Source organism: Silene latifolia, chromosome X (assembly GCF_048544455.1).
Source record: "Silene latifolia isolate original U9 population chromosome X, ASM4854445v1, whole genome shotgun sequence".
NCBI lineage: Eukaryota > Viridiplantae > Streptophyta > Magnoliopsida > Caryophyllales > Caryophyllaceae > Silene > Silene latifolia.
Genome location: NC_133537.1, coordinates 57,533,737 through 57,542,506, shown reverse-complemented (window position 1 = coordinate 57,542,506; position 8,770 = coordinate 57,533,737). Strand labels below are relative to the sequence as shown.

The 8,770-nt window shown below is 34.1% G+C and overlaps 1 long non-coding RNA gene across 2 annotated transcripts; it reads right to left on the bottom strand.

Moving 5' to 3' along the window:
* Positions 1-6,987: 6,987 nt before the first annotated feature.
* Positions 6,988-8,312, bottom strand: LOC141621409 (uncharacterized). 2 transcript variants are annotated; one of them, XR_012532304.1, is made up of 3 exons: positions 7,990-8,312; positions 7,419-7,894; positions 6,988-7,301 (listed from the first exon to the last, which is right to left on the bottom strand). It is a non-coding gene; the product is annotated as an uncharacterized LOC141621409 (long non-coding RNA). The 2 variants fall into 2 exon arrangements; XR_012532303.1 differs by having other exon boundaries at positions 6,988-7,894; positions 7,990-8,310.
* Between the last annotated feature and the right edge of the window lie 458 nt (positions 8,313-8,770).

The following is an 8,770-nucleotide window of genomic DNA, read 5'->3' as shown; positions in this document are numbered from 1 at the left end:
GGGCATGTTAATTCCATGGGAATTAAACGTGTTCCTAAGTTGTAGTACTCTTTTATGGATCAGATTCATCCTCTCTTGTACTCTATACGACATCATCGTTTTGATATTTTATATATATATTTTGTTTTTCATGTGGATTTGTACGACAAATTTTGAACACCACAAAGTGAACTGAACGAACATTATATCTTTTCAGTCCTTAATTGCCCACATGAGCTGATAACTCGGCAATTATTTTGTGACGTTGGTTGATGGTGGGTTCAACGAGCCATAAGTCAACCGGTTGACCGACCAATCACAGAGGCGATTTATACGGATATTTCGTAGGACACAATTGTGACATCGACGTGGAGTCCTAAATGTTTTATAACATTCGGTGCCCGGTCGTGGATAGGACTTCCATGGTGATCCTAAGAGTCGATTCTTTTGACTATCGACTGTCTCTTGAGACTAAGGCAGATGTTGGGTGACTTTGGTTTCTTTCTCACGGTCATCCGTAACAGGGGGCCAAGTAGATTTTTTCTGGGTCATTTCATGCTGTGCTTAGATCGGAAGGAGTTCGAGTTGGAGGAAATATTCACCTTTATCGTACTCGATATTTCTCGGGGCCACTCGAGGAGTCAGAATCGAAATGCATGGCCATGCTCGGATACGGATTCGTTTTATCAGTTAAGTTACTCTCTAGTCGGGGAAACCACTCTTGATACAGATCGATTGTAAAATACGACCTTTGCGGATCCGGATCTGCAAATTGTTTTACATTGAGTGGGAGAAATTTTAAATGAATATGAGAATCGGTTATCGCACATACACTTGTACGGACAAGTGGGAGTTTGTTGGAGCTTGTGTCCTCCAGTTTAGTGCGGATAACGTCATTGCACATGCACTTGTACGGACAAGTGGGAGCTTGTTGGGGTTGGTGTCCTTAACAGTTAGTGCAAGGACTTATAAACCTCTAAAAGGATCAAAGGGCATACTTTTGGTATTATCATCAGTTGATCCACGTTTATCAATAACGGTTGGCTTGCTAGATAAGTTTGACGTTATTGTCATACAGATGGCGGTGATCAACTGGTCCCTAAAAGTCACACCTATAGGATACGTTCGAGAGATGTGACGGTATGAAAATACTGTCATGTAGATGCCAAGATTGACTACCCAGTTAGTCCGAGTTATTTGACTAGTAATTAGTCAAATATGTGATGTTGAGATATTATATTTAATACGGATTAAATATCATGGGCTAAGGCGAATTAACCAGTTAATTCGTAAAATTAAATATAAAACGATTTATATTTAATTAAATGTATATTGAATATAATTATACAATATCGTCTTTGTCGGACATGTATTAATACTTCAACTAACCCGTGTTATTAGTTGATGTTTTAATAGCCGATAACCGATGACGATTTATAAAAACCGTGTCATATACATTTAGTCATTTAATGAACCGGACCACGAGTTAAAACCAAGAGGAAGTGGAAGCCCACTTCCCTTGTGTGGGACTCGGTTTTGCCGAGTGAGAGGGATCAAAAGGGAGAGCTTCTCCTCCCTTCTGACCTAATCATTTTTGAAACAAAAATTAGGGTTTTGAAGAGTATTCTCCTCTGAAAAACCTGAGATCTCTGATCTCGGAAAAAACACACATCAGTTCTCCCAATATTGCAAAGCAATCGGAGAACACCATCTAGCACAAGGGCATATCTCGGACAAGGTCTTGGGTGCAACAATTAGGAGGGAATCTCATTTGATTTCTGTTCTTTACGCCGCACTATAAGGACCCGAGGTTGATTCTAATTCCTTATCGTTTCTATATTATATTTATGTTTTATGACGATATTCGCATGTTAAATTTACGTTATAGTCCTAAATTTAAAGGGTAGTATACGGATATTAACCCACACACTCGAGGAGTAATGAACTGGAAATGCGTGGCCACGCTCGGAAAGTATCTATGATAGATAAGTCCGGTCAATCAGTTATTCTCCAGATCGAGGAAACCACTCTCGATATGATCACTTGCAAGTACGACCTGAAAGACACCTTGCATTGAGTGGGAGATAGTAATAGGACAAGAGAATTGGTGACGCACACTTGTCGAGGACAAGTGGGAGATTGTTGGGAAATGTGTCCTCAACAATAGTGCGATCATGTGATTTTAATATCATTATTAAATCTCATTTTAAGAATACATGTGGGATGTAATATATTACAAGTCAACTGGTCCACACATATCGATAATGATTGGCTGACTAGAGTTTGACATTACTGTCGTGCGACGGTGGTGATCAGTTGATCCCCTTAGGTCATACCTATAGGGAAATACTCTTAATTGATTATTTAATTAATCGTATACCGATACGAGTTAATTAAATTGCTTAAAATTGACGGAAGATTTTGTGAGTATAATTTACGTATCAAATTGAAATGTAATTAAATGAGATACGGTCTGAGTAATCGAATTGTATCATTACTCGGATGAAATTATTGTTTAAAGAAACAATTAAATTTGAATGAATTATTATAAATACGATTTATAAATTGGTGAAATATTTTGGTACAAGTAATTACGAATTACTAGTCGATTTTGTAAATGACATATTTTATGAGTATGTTGATTTTTAATATGATAAAAATACATTGCATCGTAACATGTCATGTAACATGTTACATGTGACAAATTTGACAAATGACAAAATAAAATGGATTCTCCATTTTATACTTAAAACCGAAATATGGGTGAGTGTTTAGTAAATATTGTGTTATTTATTTTTAAATAAAAACACAATCATGACACTAGGTAGTAGGCTTGCATGCCTAGTCTCTTGTGAAGAGCAAAAACAAAAGGCATTGGGCATACTACCCAATGCCCCTTTTTCGGCCACCAACAAGAAAAGAGAGGAAAGCTCTTCTCTTTTACATTTTTTTTTCATTCCTCCCATCTTATTTTTCCTAGTGTAAGAAAATCCTTGAAAACTCTCTACAATTTATGATAATTCTAGAGAAATAAACTCACAAATATTACCATCTCTTGACCGAAATTTCAAGAGTGAAAATACAATTTATATTGTATCAATTTTATTGTAAAACCATTATTATTACTAGATCTAAATAGTATTGGTTTATTAAGATGTATTCCTTGGGTATATGCTTTTGGGAGGGATTCTACACTTGAATCCTTGTTCTTCCATTTGGAAAGCTCAAGAACAAAAGAAAAGGAGATTTCTTTTGTGCCCATTTGAACCGAAATTTCAATGTAAGGATATGATTTCTTCTCTTTTATTATATTGTTTGCATGCATAAAATCCATGTTTAATTTTATGACAAATTAATTTTGACATATAAGAGTATGTTAGTATGTATATGAATCTACATTTCCTTCAGTGTCATCCTTTATTTGTTTATTGAAACTGACATTTGTTGTGTCTGTGTAATTGTCACCTACACTACTACAGATACAGGTTATAACAACGGTTAAAAACCGTTGTTATAGAAAAAAGCGGACGTTGTTAAAGCGTCCGTTGTAAAAGGTTTTAAAAACGGTTGGTTTTCTTAAGGAACCCGTTGTTATAAATATTGACAACGGTTTTAAGTATAAAAACCCGTTGTGGAAAATGTGACTCAATTTTGGGGGAAAAGTTATAACAACAGGTTGTAATATACAAAACCGTTGTTATAACTAAAGACAACGAGTTTTTTATAAATGCCCGTTGTTGTTTGTTCTTAAAAAAAAAAAATTAAATATTACTAGATGCATGCATAATTACGGCCCGTTATAATTCCAATGCATGCATTATTACTGTCATCCCTGTGCATATGAACGGACAATATGGAATGAGAAGGGTTAGTAATAAGATTTGAAGCAGCAGAGAGAGATATGATAATGATTATGGCACAACTTCCTAACATATATATTAATTAAAAAACAACTCAAACCACACATTGCTTAGTATAAATACATGCATTATCTCAACTAACATTCCATTATCTCACTATACATCTCCAAACCTTAACTGCTAAAATAAACTCCAAATAAATTAACCCTACTTAATCTTTCAAAACAAACTCCAAACTCCAACAAAATGAATGATATCATCCTTAAGACTCTTACTATGATCGAGAACAACAACAGTTTCATCCGCCGGTTGCTCCACATTGAGGAAAGTTTCAGGAGCTACCTTGCGGATGCTCGATCCATACTGAAGGACGCCAAAGAAGATGGCTTGACAGAGCAGCAGCAGTTGCAGCTATATGACGATATAGCAACTGCTGAACGGAACCTCCAAATAGCCAAGGAGGAGAGGACGGATATCATAGAGGAGAATAAGACCCTCTATGAAAATATAAGAATTGCATTTTTATTAATGTATTTTTTTTAATTTATGTATTTATTATATATATATATATATATATATATATATATATATATATATATATATATATATATATATATATATTAATTATGTTTATCATGCATTCCTCTCTATCATCTTGCTTCTTCTTTGTTTTAGTTTATTTAATTTGTTTTACTAGCTAATTAAGCGAATAATACATAAATAAATAACATAATGGTATCGATAAAAACTAACACATACACATGCAAATGAAATAATTAGAAAAAGAAAATAATGACGATGAAAGACGATGAAACCAACAGTGACAGCGAGATTTACCTGATAATTAGACGATGAAATCAATAGTGACGGCGAGAAGATAAAGCGACGATGAGAAAGAGAGAAAGAGACGATGAGAAAGAGAGAAAGAGACGATGATAAAGTGTGTATTTTGTGTTTGTGTTTGTGTTTGTCTGCTGTGTTTGTGTTTGTGTATTAAGGTTTGTGTTTTGTGGTTGTAGCAGACTTGTGTTTGTGTGGTTTATAGTATGGAAGGTATTGACAACAGTTATTAAACAACAACCGTTGTCAAATAAGTTTTAACAACGGTTGTAAAACAACAACCGTTGTCAAATAAGTTTTAACAACGGGTTTCAAAAGTAACCGTCGTGATTACTTTTCACTAACTTTGCGTCAATTTTGCGCCAAATTATTAACAACGGTTGTGCATGTGTTACCCGTTGTTAAAACTTATAACAACGGTTTTGTTAACCATACCCGTTGTAATTCATTTTAGTAAAATTCGCGCCATACATTCTACAACGTGTATTGTGATTTTCGTGAATAATCGTTGTTAAAGGGGCGTTGTAGTTGCCTGGATTTGTAGTAGTGCTATCTCTTTTGTGTTGGCCTGTGTTGATCCTTGTGATATCCTTTAGTCATATGGGGAGCAGTTTAGGTACAGGTTGTTTGGATAGTATGCGGGAGACGGGACGAGCTCGACGAGTCACGAGACGAGTGTAGTTAGTTAGATGAGCATAGTAGCCATAAGTTGTATTTTATTTATTAGTTAATGGTTTGTAATCACTAAACTTGTCATTTATAATAAATGTTTCTTTATTGTATCTCCGATTCACGGCCTCGGGAAACCGAGAAAGTAACATCTCCCAATTACCTTGGCCGGGTATGAAGGGGGTGTTACAGATAATCCATGTCATATTAGTTTGCCAAGTCACATTGTTATTGTGTACGTGGCTTTTTTTCATCCCATGTGGCATTGTCTACGTGACATTTTTAGGCTAACATTTTAATAATATTTTATAGATTTGCGATCATTTTAAGAAATGGAGAGGATCCTTACTCCATTTATTTTTATGTGGCTCTAAATTTACTCATCATTTGAAAATTCTTTCATAAATAAGTCATCACATAAGGCATACCCCAGCAATTACTTAATTTTGGGTGGATCCGTCACCACGGAGAAAGAATAAGGATGTTATCACTACTTATAGTACTAACCCGATTTCGAATCTGCCCTAAATCGACGATGCAAACCTCAACAAAAATAAAAATCCATGAGCCAAATCTTCTACAAGTATCCTAACGACCCCATCCTATGTGATTATAGATACAATGAACTTTTACACCATCTATTGGCCTATTGCATAATCATACAATGATTTCATGAAGCACAAATTCTTGTTAATGTTTTGGTAAAAATTTACCGACTATTAATTTTATTTCATCGTGTCAACCTTTTATTTCATCGTTCATCCGTTCATTAAATTCGTCATATATATATATATATATATATATATATATATATATATATATATATATATCGTCTTAGGCCGTAGATTAATCATTATCACCCATTGATTAAAATTAATAGTCGGTAAATTTTTACCAAAACATTTAAGAAGGCATTATTCGTTTTAAACTTAAGACGGGTTAAATATCATACCATTTGTGTGTGTATATAAGCCAAATATATTGTTTTTGCCTATACATTCTTATATACCCAAGTGGTTATTTGACCCGTCTGAATCTTAAGACGGATAATGCCCACTTAAGGGCAGGAAGACTTACTGTAAATAAAGATTTTCAAAAGAAACTAATAATTAGCTCATCAATTGCCATATTTTCAAACTTTTGAGCACACAATTGTACTCGTTTCTTTGTAAAGAGCGAGCCAAACTTTGGCTTAGATTGACAAGTTCAATAATTGGTTACCAAAATTGAGTTGTTTTGCTATCAATCTTTTTTAAGTTGTTGATGTTTCATCATCTTTTTTATTTGCTTTTACAAAAGCCATAAACCCTACTTTCATGCATGGGAAACAAACAACATAAAATTACATGTAAGGTTCACTTTCGTTGCTTCTTTATTTGATCTTACGTACTTATGGATATCTCTCTGAATGGTCAAAACTCCACATGATATTGTAGGATGTCCGTTAGTTTGTTATCGAATTTTCAAAGTCCCCTTTAAATTATTTGATTGTGAATCGAATGTTGACAGTTGCATATTAGATTAATTGGCCGGTGGTTCTCCTCGGAACAAGGGTCTTTATCATGCAATATGCAGTCTTGTGCAGGGCCGTCTCAAGAAAAGTGGAGGCCCGGTGCAAAAGAAAGAAATGAGGCCTAAATTTACAAATCAAATAACATGTATATAAAATATTAATGCAATCTACAAATTATTTGAAAAGCGACTCTTTCGCGTAGTTTTTCGTCTATAATCCAATACATAATTCAGCAAACCACCACCAATCCAATACAGTAAACTACTAACAAAGCTAGATAGATAATCAACCTAAACTATAATCACCTTTGATACAGCCCCAGGTTGAACCTTGTTCAACACATTGCAAAGGATCTTTCGACGGCTCCGCTGGTAGATCTTTCGCAACTACTACTGCCACCATCTTCCCAAGCCAATTGAATGCTTCATATCTCCTTAAAGCTATATACATACATAATTCAATCATCAAAACCACATTTTTTGCATTAATCACATTTTCAAAAAATTACACCAACTAAATTTGAATGCACAATTTTTTTAAAAAAGAGAGAGTTGTACCAGCTTCCTCAGCTCTTCGGGAATCTAAATCAAGACGTCTAGAGGGACGATTTTCGTGCTATTAAAGAACATCTTCAACTACTGAAGCTACACTAAACGACAACGCTTCACTAGCAGCCATAACTCTTCGACACTCGATTAAATTTAAATTTAAATTCAAATTGAAAATACATACAAATATTCACCAAAATGGAATTATCCAAAAATCATGCTGAAAATAAAATCTGACTAAAAAGAGGAAAAAATCAAAATAATTTATCAAGTGCGCCTTTTTGGGAATGAACTAACTGTTCTATTCGCTTCTTTTTCTTCCGTTTTTCGGATCCAGAATCAAATTTTCTTATTCTAGGTAACATGATATTAGAAATAGAGATATGTAATGAAACAAAACAACCTTATTGATGTCGGATTCCAGAACAGCAAAAGTATTCAGCGTTACGGCTGCCCGACTGATCTCCGACACCAACTTCCAATACCTGCAAATGCATTATCATTAAATTCATTAATCATTAACATTATGATTGAATACATTAAAATTCATCAAAATTAAGAAGAAATATTAGTATATTACCAATTTCGTTTGAATTCAAATGTAAATCTGCGATTTTTGCCAACAAATGAAACTGACAAAGTTTTGATTCTAATAGTTTTAATTGAAAACTTGAATGATTTGTGAATAATTGATTTGGAATAATCATCCTTAAATGATTAGAAAAAAGAACGTTAGATAGGTTGAAGATTAAGGAGTAGATTTAATATTTCTGGGAAGGAAAATAATTTTATTTGGGGAAGGATTAGATTTAGGAATTGATTTAGGTAAGTAATTGGAATTTGGAGTAGATGTTACGGTGCTCCTTCAATTACCAACTTTACTCTTCGTTGTTTTTTTTTTTCTCAATTAGTATAACCCTGAAGTTTGGGCCCCAAAAATTTGAGGCCCAGTGCAAGTGCACACAGTGCGCCCATAGTTAGACGGGCCTGGTCTTGTGTAACTCAGTACTACCCAAAATTACTGCAAACCAGCCATTATTTATCAAAATAACAAATGAAACATCGGATTATTAAGTTTATTATCAGGTTATTTAGGAAAGTTATTGGTGATTTACGAATTTTTTGTGTAAAATTGATTTATATAAGTGTTGTTGTTTGTGTGAAAATAAGATTAGTACCTTAAGGTACCATGGAGGTCGTAACTATCCTCCTACACTTTGTAATCTACCCTTAAATGTAAGGGTTCGAGCCACGGTTTTAGATGCGTAATTTAATAAATAGCACTAAATTACCTATAATAATTTAGCGCTCCACAATGAATGATATAATTCTCAAACTTAAACACATGAATTCCCAACGAT